This window comes from Polyodon spathula, chromosome 4 (genome assembly GCF_017654505.1).
Source record: "Polyodon spathula isolate WHYD16114869_AA chromosome 4, ASM1765450v1, whole genome shotgun sequence".
In the NCBI taxonomy this organism is placed as follows: domain Eukaryota; kingdom Metazoa; phylum Chordata; class Actinopteri; order Acipenseriformes; family Polyodontidae; genus Polyodon; species Polyodon spathula.
The window spans coordinates 38692215-38704806 of NC_054537.1; positions in this window are offsets into that span (position 1 = coordinate 38692215).

The following is a 12592-nucleotide window of genomic DNA, read 5'->3' on the forward strand; positions in this document are numbered from 1 at the left end:
ATGGCATGGATTGATGGACTTACAGGCATAACTTCTTTAAAAAAAATAAAAAAAAGTACATGCAAAAGTCTTCTTAGATATAGCTTTCCTAACTAAACCAATCACAAGCAAGGTCATTAGTACACATGTTCTAATATGTTCAGTGACATTTAATAATTAATGACCTTGCCAAATTTTATCAGAATTGGGTGAATGGTTCTCTACATAGAATACAAAGTAACATAAATGTGTTTCATATATTATATATATATATATATATATATATATATATATATATATATATATATATATATATTATATATATATATATATATATATAATACAAGTTGACAGTCAGGTTGCTCATATCTAGGGCACTCTCTAAAATCAACTTGGACTGTCACAGTAATAGTGGTAAAACACAGGTTCATTGAATGACTGGTTTACAAACAGATGAGAAAAGTGAGTCTTTGGGCTCAAACACAATATTAAACAGGGGTGTTTCTTAGACATGCTGCACTTTGTAGACATATGTACTGTATGTTCCATTTCCTGAAATTGTTGTGTGGTTGTGAATAGTATATCATCAGCTAGAAATCTTATTTCAACAGCTGTTTTTTTTTTTTTTTTTTTTTTTTTTTTTAGGAATTTCGCTACCTTACTAGCTGTATGATTACAAATATTGTCAAAATGCCACCCCTTATAAATTGTTACTTATTTGTTAAATCACAGCAGCATAAAGAAATAAATTAAAATCTGTTCTCAGTAGCAATAACTATGTATATGCAAAATGTCATTGCAGCAGAATAGATGGAATGAGATTACTTACCTTAAACTATTCCTTGGCTAAACACTCTTTGGACACAGATATTTTGTTATCGTGCTCCTCGCGTTTGGAACAAACAGTTCACACTTCCCTGAGTAGATCAACTTTAAATAAGCTGAAACTCAACTGTAAATGTGACATTTTCTATTGACGTTGTGTACTATGTTTTTGTTCTGTTTGTGTTCTGTTAACAATGTATATTGTTGTTTGTTTGTAACTGACTGAGATTGTGTGTGTCTACTAAATTCTGCGATTTACTGTTTAGATAATTTGGCGACATTTAAGATGTAGTAGCCATTTTCCAACACTTAATTAGGTCCAGTTCTCCCATTATTATTGTTTAGCAAGGGTGCTGGAACTAGGGCTGCTGAGGGTGTGGTAGCATCTCCCTGGCTTTGCATGGCTTCCATCAGCTACAGGGGTTACAGTTTTGTTCAATGGCTTTCAGCACCCTCACGTTAAAAATGGTTCCAACGCCACTGTTGTTAAGTGCAATTTGTCAACACTGCAGAGCAGCCATTGCTTCCATGCTGGTCCTTCGGTATTAGAGACATATAATGTTGTATCTGTGCTGGCAGAATCCCTTTTATGGTGGGATATTAACTCAAAATAGATGATAATTGCCTATTTCAATGAATGCAAAAGCATCTGCAGTTGTAGTATCCCAAATGCCTTTACGACAAATAAACCTTGGTGGAATGGGTTATTTTATGGATAGACCTAATATTTGAGGGGTCTATTTTTGTTAAAGTGAGGTTTTACTGTAATGATACAATAAATGCATTAAACTGACATTTAGTGCATGCATTTATACAATAAATTAATAACCTTCTTGAATGCAGAAAAATAATAGGATTAGCTAAGGGAATATGCCTAAACATTTCTGTGTAACTGCTAGTAAGGATTGTGTGTTTCAAATTAAAATATATACCAATATAAATATTATGTTATCAGTTACTATAAATTATAACATTATATTGTATTTATTGTACTGTTCTACAGTCTGCTTAACATTTCAAAGTCGCACGAAGTTAAAAGTCCAGTCTAAATTGTTTATTTTTAAAAACACACGACCTTCATCATTGTGTTATTTATATAGAAGTTCTACGATATTTGCTGAAACTTTAAACATGTATGATCTAGAATGCAACCCCGTAACGCAGTTTCCATCTGCATATACAATCACCGAAGTAAACACACTAGTTTTTTCTCTTTTTTTTTTTTTTTTTTTCCCAGTTTACTGTGATGCTATTCGTTGTCGCAGGCATCCAAGCCTAACTTTGTTGCTAGGGGAACTAATTTACCTCATCGAAATTTCACAAAAGATCAATCACCCATGATCCCCCATGGTAACCAGGAACAGGAAGACTGGGCATCATCAACGTTGATACTCAGTTTACGGATGAGACATGGAGACTCTCTTTTACAACAGCCAGGGGCTGAGTCTAGTTTCACCGCCTCGCCGATTTCCTCCCACACCAATTACTAAATCTGGAAATCATGAAAAAACTACACTGAATTCTGTTTCTTTAGGGCAACCCTCCTACCGTAATTTTACACGTGCGACTGCTAAATTTCCGAAGCAATGCACGTATTGTTGCATTTCTGATGGCATATCTGTGTACCCTTCCCCCTCTTCGCAGTCACATGAGATGAACACCTGTTTGTACTGTCTTGCCGTTCGGTGATGGATGTGTAACTAAATGCCCCACCTTTGGTGGAAGTCGCCAACATTCCACTTATGTTAAGGGGCAACGTTTATTTTATTATTATCACATAGTTAAGATATGAGTATAATACGTTTGGTTAAAGTCGATGTATTTAACGTTTATGAAGAAAAGGCATTTTAAATGTAGAATAGTTATAACCTTACAAAAGCGTACGAGCGTGGTTTCATAAATCCACACGCAAATGCAACTACATTATTCTTAATTATTTTTAAAAGTTACGCTGTTTATCTCAATGAAATTGTAAATTCCAATTGACCTTGCTAGTTGTTCACGTCATCATATACAGGTTGAGTACAAGCATAATGTATGTATAATATATTTATTTTAGACAGTGAATATATATTAATAATATGGTGACTAATTATTTTAAACTGTTTTCACATTCACAAGCCTTCTGGAAATACGGTTTCAGCATCTTCCACGTAAGCTCAGTCTCTCCTCGTGCTTTGTGTTTTCCTGTATTGAAGTTTATGACCTGTTGCACATTTACTCACAAGCAGGGTACCAGATCAGTGTCGCGCAAGCGTAGTTACCGCTTCTATAGCGATTGAGGAAAAAAAAAAGAAACACGAAGCAGCTGCGAGGGTTAACTTTGTTGCTGGTTGAGGCAGTGCAGGAAGACAACATGTATATGAGTTAGTTATATCTTTACAAGTTTACAACCGTTTCTATCTTGTGTTGCATTTTTAGAATAGAACCAGTCTCGTTGAATTTAGAAGAGATATCGCAAAGCTATTTGAACTGTACTGCAGGGGGAATGCAAAGATAAATGTTGAGGGAGTGGTTAGAAACCGGTTTCTAGCGCCAGTAGAATGCTGTACTAGGTTAAAACGTATTTGCAAACTTGTTCTGTGTTACTTTCGCTAGCAAAAGCACAGCGGCAGTGCCGTTTTCACTGTAATTATATCCCTATAGCATGGCATACATATACTATTAAATCACCAAAGTCATTTTTTTCAAACTGCCTTGTTAAATTTGGCACAACGTCTTGTTGCAACCAGATCTGCTATATCTGTGGAGAGTAAATTGCAGCAGGACTGGTTATGATGGCATGTGCGGTGCCTGCATTCCTTAATGCAAACGCTAAAATAAAATCGGAATCTCCTGCACTTCAGTTCTCGTAATACTGTAATTGCTAATTTGACGCAATTGTACATTTTCTCAAAGTATCCTTTCCTTTCAACCAAATGCAGAAAATGCCGTTTTGTAGCACACAGCATCCTTTTGCTCAGACCATAGTAAAAATAACAATTTAAATGAATCGCCATTTCTTTGATAGTACCATTACGGAGTTTTAAAAAAGAAAGAACGAATACGTTTTTATTCGTATAACATTTTAAATAAAAATGTCGTAAGCATGCTTTGAGATGTTGTTACTATACGATTATTGTTTAAAACACACATAACCAAGATAGTAGCAGTTACTTTTTCATGATTTGAGTTTATTTACTTATTTATTGTTGTTTTAATTGTTTCACAAATTAGTAAATTAGTTCTGTTTAAGCAATAGGTTATATGACTTGCATATTTGTTTACTCTCACTTTAACACCTGGTCTGACTGTTATCAAGAAACTTAATCCTATCATCCTAGTCTAATGATATTGGGCAGTCTGGTGCCACAGACCCCTCTCCTAGTTTTTATTTCTTTTTTTTCCACTCCCCAGAATTGTACAGGATAAATCTGTTTTCAGACACAACCCTATTCAAAACTTACATATTACATCTTGCCTCAACCAGATATATGTATTTGTTGCCAACTAAACAGCCATGGTAAATTATATTTAGTGATGCATTCAGTTTCAGTAACTTCACAAAGGTTTAGGTGTGTGTAGATGGATTCATAAAATAAACAACATGAAAACGTACAGTCCTGGAACTCATCACTTTGGAATGGCAAATTACACTGAAAGATTACCTTTATTTATTTTATTTACATAGTTAAATCCTAATACACTTAATTTAGCATCTAGTATGCCCAACCCTGTTTCTTTATTGTGTATTTGATGCTGGAAGACTGAATGTACAAACTTAACATACTGCAAGAGTTAAAAGCAAGCTGCCGATATTTCTTTCTATAAACAGTGCATCCTCCTTGTGACAGAAATAGGTCTCTTTTACAGGTACACATAAGCTCCTATTGTTGATAAGTGAGAGTCTTTAGTTCCAGGCTACTCCCTGAAAAAGCTGTTTCTACAATCAAAGGAGTACTGATGTCTTCTTTTCCATTCTAGCTGGGGGGGCTTGTGGGCCAGCATTGAAGGCAACCAATCAGCATCCAGTGCTTCAGAGATGAAAGAGGTGAAAGTTCAACAGTCCTTCCTGACTTTCATTAATGAAAAACTCACTGAAAGGAAAATCATATGTAAATATACTTCAAGAAATGTTCTTAACAACATCACACACACACACAGACACACACACACACACACACACACTAAACAATTTAGGGTGACAGGAAGCTTGTTCAGGCACTTACTTATAACAAGTAGAATTTATGCATAGCCTAAAAAAAACTAAAGCTGTTAGATTTGTGTTGCAGCTTACCCCCCCTTTCAAAAATAAAATTGAATGAAACAATGAATTTATGTCAGAATATTATTAGTTTAGCTCACTGACAAAACACAGAAAAATCATTTGTGAAAAGTAATGTCATGTATTTAAAAAAAAGTGCTGAAAAAACAAAATGTGTTGTAGATGAATAAAACCATTCCAGACTGGAAAGTTGACTGGAGTGACAATATCTATTATATGCAATAAATAAAGTATATTGTAACATCAGTGAAATGACTGGCTGAAATAAGCAGGCATTTTGGTCAAGGTAAGCCATTAGTAACACATATATGCTACAGTACACCTATGTTGTTTGTCTGAGATCGAGAATATTGGTCTTCATTAACAGATGTTTAGAATACATGCCTATAAGTTATGAGTCAAAGACTTATGAATAAGGAGTTGAGTGAAAATATTTATATAACAGAACAACACAGCTTTTAGTGTGTTTTCTGTACAATAAGAATTTTCATGAAAAAGAAATTAGAAACTAGAAATTAGCACTAAAGTCACACTGGGGTGTTGAGATTTGTTGAAGACATTGGTAAAGACTTGTAGTCGAAATGTTTGTTATTTAATTTATTAAAGTGTCTGTTAGTATTTCTAAACTTGTAAATTATCACTGCGTTATAGGGATGCCAGAACTGTACTATATTCCGGAAAGCTTGTGAAAAACAAACTGCTCCTCCAGCAGTCCAGTAGGTGTAGCACCATCCTCTTTTTACAGCACACAAACAACTGAACAATGTGATTTCAGCTAGATGAAAACGTGTATTGTATTCATATGAATGCATTTGTTTGCAATAGATGTATTTGAATATTTTTCATTTTCAAATGTTGTTGGAAATTCCATCCATGGCCAACAGATATCAAACTTGCAATAGAGCTTGTATTGCAAAATAGAGTGTCAAAAATGCAAGTACCAGAGGTGCAAAACTACTATTTGATGGAACTTAAGTACTCCTAGTTGTCAGGGTCCCTTTTTCCCAATATTGTGTTTATTTTTGCAATTCCTCATTGGAAATAGTACTGGAAAAAGCCTGCAAGATCCAGATCCAGGATCAGCACACATTGTTTACGTATACAGTACTTCTTGCAACAGGGTTTGAGAGACCCAAATTCTTGACTCCATCTTGAATGCTTTTTTAATTTTTTTTTTTTTTTTTATATGTACAATACAACATTACTTACTTTTTCAAACTCCTAAATTAGCATTGAAATGCTAATACTGTATAGGTAGACATGGAAGATTTTGGATTTCTGATGATCTTTTTTTTGGGGGTAATTGCAATGCAGGTCTACCGTGTGTTTTTCATATTTTGTTTATTTTTTTAAAGAATGTATGCTGTACATTAGATTTCAAGTGACATAGTATTAGTAAGATTGATTATTCTCAATTATCTGTTTGTTTCTAACATTTATGGACAATGGTAAATTTTAACATTTGTAAATTTTCCCGTTGTTAATATTCCCAAAGATTCAATAGTTATAGTCTATATATATATATATATATATATATATATATATATATATATATATAGAATATATATAGATATATATATAATATATACAGTGATATATTTTGTAAGGTATATAAAACATTCCATCAGAAAGAATCAAAATCCTAAAAGACGATTTGACGGGGGAAAATGGTACATAAACACTACCCCTATTAGACATCGTATGTGGCATTGACCTAAAGAACCGTTTCAAACACTTGGTGTTTTAATGAAATACGTAAATATTTTATATTTATATATATATATATATATATATATATATATATATATATATATATATATATATATATATATATATACAGCTCTGGAAAAAATTAAGAGACCACTGCAAAATTATCAGTTTCTCTGGTTTTACTATTTATAGGTATGTGTTTGAGTAGAATGAAAATTTTTGTTTTATTCTATAAACTACTGACAACATTTCTCCCAAATTCCAAATAAAAATATTGTCATTTAGAGCATTTATTTGCAGAAAAACTGGTCAAAATAACAAAAAAGATGCAGTGTTGTCAGACCTCGAATAATGCAAAGAAAATAAGTTCATATTCATTTTTAAACAACACAATACTAATGTTTTAACTTAGGAATAGTTCAGAAATCAAATTATTTGGTGGAATAACCCTGATTTTCAAGCACAGCTTTCGTGCGTCTTGGCATGCTCTCCAACAGTCTTTCACATTGATGTTGGGTGACTTTATGCCACTCCTGGCGCAAAATTTCAAGCAGCTCGGCTTTGTTTGATGGCTTGTGACCATCCATCTTCCTCTTGATCACATTCCAAAGGTTTTCAATGGGGTTCAGGTCTGGAGATTGGGCTGGCCATTACAGGGTCTTGATCTGATGGTCCTCCATCCACACCTTGATTGACCTGGCTGTGTGGCATGGAGCATTGTCCCGCTGGAAAAACCAATCCACAGAGTTGGGGAACATTGTCAGAGCAGAAGGAAGCAAGTTTTCTTCCAGGACAACCTTGTACCACCAGGTTACCACCAGATCAAGAACCTATCATGGCCAGCCCAATCTCCGGACCTGAGCCCCATTGAAAACCTCTGGAATGTGATCAAGAGGAAGATGGATGGTCAAAAGCCATCAAACAAAGCCGAGCTGCTTGAAATTTTGCGCCAGGAGTGGCATAAAGTCACCCAACATCAATGTGAAAGACTGTTGGAGAGCATGCCAAGACGCACGAAAGCTGTGCTTGAAAATCAGGGTTATTCCACCAAATATTGATTTCTGAACTCTTCCTAAGTTAAAACATTAGTATTGTGTTGTTTAAAAATGAATATGAACTTATTTTCTTGGCATTATTCGAGGTCTGACAACACTGCATCTTTTTTGTTATTTGGACCAGTTGTCATTTTCTGCAAATAAATGCTCTAAATGACGATATTTTTATTTGGAATTTGGGAGAAATGTTGTCAGTAGTTTATAGAATAAAACAAAAATGTTCATTTTACCCAAACACATACCTATATATAGTAAAACCAGAGAAACTGATAATTTTGCAGCGGTCTCTTAATTTTTTCCAGAGCTTTATATATATATATATATATATATATATATATATATATATATATATATATATATATATATATATATATATATATATATATATATCACCTACTGTTGAAAGAGGTCACATGCTGCCATTGTCACAGAAATAGTTGTCATGGAAACCAGACAACCTTTAGTTTTTCAGAAAGGATCAACAAAATAATGTAAACAATTTTTCTCAAATTATCACCCAGGCTGTGATTTACTTTATTTTTAGTTTCTGTACATACAAAAAATGTGTATCTGGGAATATAAATAAATTATCCCTATTACACTCAAGGTACTTGCATAATTACAAATGTCAAAGAGGGCCTAATATAAGTACTTGACACACACCATATTTACATATATATGTGTTTGTGTGTGTGTGAAAATTAATTTGTTGCTCTGTTCAGCTTTTTCATTAACCCTCAGACGTTAGTTTAACCTGATGTATCTAGCCATCCATCTTTATGCATTCACTGAATAAATTCAGATTTTTTAAAAAGTTATTATTATGGCAGTACACATTTCAAAAAGGAGACATCCACTTAGTAGTAAGAAAATAGCAATGTGTTGATTGCAAAAGATATGCCTGATGGACACACGAACAATTGGCAAACATTTATGCCCAACATGAACATGATAGCCGACAGATACACAATGCATTCACATTTAAACTTTTGGCCTATGGCCATAGCTGCCCCTATGCTGGCCGAGCTAATTGAATGCAATACAGTGATTAAGAATGACTCGGCCGGCCAGCAGGCAGGACAAGAATCTTATAACAAGTGGAAAGCTACAGTTTTCAGAAATATTTTAAATATTATCAACACTATGGCCCCATGAGGTCTGTTTTCTGCACAGTTTAGCGTTCAGTCCAGTTTGTTTACATCCCCAAGGCATAGTTTTATAGTAGCGGTGACACAAAGCTTCCTCCTCCCAGAAACCTCCATGTTATTATGCCCTTCTCTAAGACAAATATAAATATTCTTGCTCCAAAATTTGTAGCATGTTGGAGCTTGTAGATTAAAGAAGTTTTATTTTACAGCTTTGGAAAAAGAACATTTCAAACTGCCATAGCCGATATTTACAGCTAACATTTAAATCCATAGATTTATAAGTCAAATGCTGTGTATTAAATATTGTGCCCTCATGTGTTAATTGGTTTGGTTTTTGTGTATTATCTGTGCTATGCTAATTAATTAGCATGAGTTTTTATACTGGTTCAGATTTAGAATTCAGATTCTGTAGTCTTCTTTCATGTTATAAAAGCAATTATTTTTCTTGGTAAAGAAATCAGATCACTGGTACTGTATGTTTGTCATTTCCCACCCCCCGGGAATAACCTAATTGATATATTCACATTGAATTGTATGAACAAATGGACCAACAGCTATAATTTCTGTCTGGGCACATATCCATGCCTTCATTATCATATTAGGCAGCCTAATAAAGTTTGTAGATTGCGCTAGAAGAGCACATTTTAAACGTGCTACTACTAATATTTTCATCATAGAGCTATTCCATGCATGGCCAGTTTGTTTATATTTATTCCTTGACCATGCATCCACTAGGATTTATTACATTTTGCTCATTTCACAGTTTATAAGAAAATGAAACATGCTTCAGGTAGACAAACACCCAATACGACACAACTGTAGTTAAACTGCATTGAATGTGAAGAAGTACAAGAATATTTAGACAGTTGTTTAACTGCTGTGGTCATAGCATTACAAATGAGAGTTAAACTTACTGCACAGCAGTCTAGCATATCCTGCTGTTACTTGCACCACAAATATTGCAATCATTGGCTTGCATGCAACGCATATATCAAGCCTTTAATATGGCATCTTATGGTTGGGTTTCTATGTAAGCCAGTGAAGGCTGTGCCACTCCACAGGGTGTTTCCTAAGGTTATTATTAAAATTGTCACACCCTCAGCACTTGGTTAATGCATCTCATGTATTAAAAGATCCTAATATATCATAATAATAATCTTTATCGCCTTTCATAGTGGACCACCATCACAAAACGCTTTACAAGATACAAGACTAGGGTGTGTGATCTATGTATCAGTTGCAGTCACTTACAACGTCTCACCCAAAAGACGGGGCACAAGGTGGTTAAGTGACTTACTCTGAGTCACACAATGAGTCAGTGGCTGAGCTGGGATTTGCACCAGGGACCTCCTGGTTACAAGCCTGTTTCTTTAACCACTACACCACACAGCCTCACAGAATCTCATTCTGATGCTGCTGTCCATACGAACATGAGCTCACTGTCTTATCTATGCTGGCTAATGATGTGGATAAGGATGTCAAATGTGTGGTCAGTATAGTTTTTAATTGTGTGTGGTGCTCTAACAGATATGTCTCAATGTGCTCTTCATTAGGAAGGGGTCTCTGTAGGGTGGCTATTTCTTGAATATCAGTTGGAGGGGGTGACACGTGGTTTTCTGGGGGGTTTTCTCATTGGTGACATCCTCGTCAGATTCCGGTCTGGTGGTTGTTTCTGTAAATACGGTTTCTAATACCAAAGTATGAATTTAGTGATGTACAGTATAATTATAATATAACACTGGTAAATCAATTTCTCTGATAAACACCAGCTGATTATGTGATATTTTCTTTACATAACAAGGCTTCATTATAGGTTTTTTTATTTCCTTATAGTTCCTAATAAATTGGTACAGTGCATGTTAACATCTCTCTGATAATAACCACCAGTTAGTTATGCCCACCGAGTTAATTAACTGAAAAGGTCATACTCGGACAGTAGTGAATGCTAAATGCTATTACGATGTGACATTGGTTCATAATACATTAAAAATTATAAGCCGTTTTTTCAGATTAGATTTTTTTACCCTTCTAAAATGTTTCTTGCAATTAGTCAGTAATTATTTTTCTCTTATGGCAAGCAACACTGCATCAGTAGTGCTAGGTTATTATTTTTGGTAGTGCGCAAGGTTCTAAACAAAGTCTCAAAGATAGATTTTGATAGCAGTTACAGTTTTTTATACATGTTGAGTGATTGTTTAAACTGTCCACACAGGAAAAATGTACAGCAAACTTCCCTTAACACTCCACTCACACAATGGTTGAAACAATCATGACTGTTGTTAGCTGAGCCACATATAGTCATGTATTTCAGTACAATGTACCAGCCCAACTATGTCAAAGACATAGTATAGTATGTTCCTGAATCTACTGGTTAAACCTGTCTCCCGAGGGAAGTTTTTTTTTTTTATAGATTTGCTTGGTTTGGACCTTATTTTCTTCCCTTAAGAGTATTGGTCACAAATGCCAAAATCTAAGAATCAGAAATACGTACGTCCCATGGCAGGGGATGTATAAGAACATAAGAACATAAGAAAGTTTACAAACGAGAGGAGGCCATTTGGCCCATCTTGCTCGTTTGGTTGTTAGTAGCTTATTCATCCCAAAATCTCATCAAGCAGCTTCTTGAAGGATCCCAGGGTGTCAGCTTCAACAACATTACTGGGGAGTTGATTCCAGACCCTCACAATTCTCTGTGTAAAAAAGTGCCTCCTATTTTCTGTTCTGAATGCCCCTTTGTCTAATCTCCATTTGTGACCCCTGGTCCTTGTTTCTTTTTTCAGGCTGAAAAAGTCCCTTGGGTCGACACTGTCAATACCTTTTAGAATTTTGAATGCTTGAATTAGGTCGCCACGTAGTCTTCTTTGTTCAAGACTGAACAGATTCAATTCTTTTAGCCTGCCTGCATATGACATGCCTTTTAAGCCCGGAATAATTCTGGTCGCTCTTCTTTGCACACTTTCTAGAGCAGCAATATCTTTTTTATAGCGAGGTGACCAGAACTGCACACAATATTCAAGATGATGTCTTACTAATGCATTGTACAGTTTTAACATTACTTCCCTTGATTTAAATTCAACACTTTTCACAATGTATCCGAGCATCTTGTTAGCCTTTTTTATAGCTTCCCCACATTGTCTAGATGAAGACATTTCTGAGTCAACAAAAACTCCTAGGTCTTTTTCATAGATTCCTTCTCCAATTTCAGTATCTCCCATATGATATTTATAATGTACATTTTTATTTCCTGCGTGCAGTACCTTACACTTTTCTCTATTAAATGTCATTTGCCATGTGTCTGCCCAGTTCAGAATCTTGTCTAAATCATTTTGAATGACCTTTGCTGCTGCAACAGTGTTTGCCACTCCTCCTACTTTTGTGTCATCTGCAAATTTAACAAGTTTGCTTACTATACCAGAATCTAAATCATTAATGTAGATTAGAAATAGCAGAGGACCTAATACTGATCCCTGTGGTACAACACTGGTTACCACACTGCATTCTGAGGTTTTTCCTCTAATAAGTACTTTCTGTTTTCTACATGTTAACCACTCCCTAATCCATGTACACGTGTTTCCTTGAATCCCAACTGCATTCAGTTTGAGAATTAATCT